Here is a 1,124-nt window from a genome sequence, read left to right as displayed (position 1 = left end):
GGGGCCTGTTGGCGCTTGTCACTACTGGAAAGACTGTAGCAAAGTTCCATGTCTAACATGGTGCCATAGGTTAGATTACCTTGAAAGTCCCCCGTAGTCATATTGCTTAGTTGAATACAAGGGCTGACAGAGGGGACATTGGTGATAAAGCAGAGAATTTCCTCCGTGGGCCAGGTGCCTTCTACTTGCCGTGTAGTAGTGACTAAGTCCGTGAAGGGCAAACCCAAACTCACATTGGAAGAGAAAAAAGAACAGGATAGGCTAGGGAGTTAACTGCAGCAGACAAAATAATGGGGGGCGGGGCACCAAAGCTCAGAGCTCATTGGCCCTCCCAGGCTAAAGAAAAACTAATAAATACAATATTTACATTACATCTCCATGTTTTCTTCAGGCTCCATCATCACCCCCCTGATCTGCAGCTGGTAAGCATGTCAAAAATAATGTTAAGGTTGTATTCTAAATTAATCCTATCCTGATTTTCAGCCAAGTCATGATATGCAGACCTCCAATTAAGAAGAAGTGGGGGTGATGTTCAGCCCCCCACTGAAATTATACCAATCATAATAGGTCTGTAGGTGCATGACCCCTTGCTTCAGTAATTTTTCAAAATAAGGGGAAATCTGGGGTGGAACCATTGGCAGCTTTTCTGATTAGTGCCAAGTCTGGCAAAGGAGTGGGAATCCAGAGTCTAGTCACCACATCAGGGCCAAGATTGACAAGGAAAGCCTCACAATACCTGAGGAGAAAGAGGCTCCCGGGAAAGAGGCAGTCCAGCAGGAGGGATAGGCATTGCAGGAGTGACCACAACAGGAGTAGCTGCTGGCAGGCAAAGTCCCCCTAAATCATGCCAGGGGGAAGCTGGGAGTACTTCTGATCGGGCAGGAGCAGATGGGCTAGTGAATGAGGGGCCTTACACAGTGGCACTAGAGGACAGCTTGGGGCCTAACAGCTGGAGGGCTGGAGCAGAGATACCCTCATCCTCATTTATAGAATCAACCTGTTTGCCTGGAGAATGAGGGACTAGGTCAGTAATGGAACTGTGAATAGTAGACTGATCCTGGCAGTATTTGTAATGGACAGCCACTACGTCCTCTTGGGAAGAATTCTTTTTTTTTTTTTTTTTT

The sequence above is a fragment of the Mus pahari genome, chromosome 16 (genome assembly GCF_900095145.1).
Source record: "Mus pahari chromosome 16, PAHARI_EIJ_v1.1, whole genome shotgun sequence".
Taxonomy (NCBI): Eukaryota; Metazoa; Chordata; class Mammalia; order Rodentia; family Muridae; genus Mus; species Mus pahari.
Note: the sequence above shows the minus strand (reverse complement) of the source record.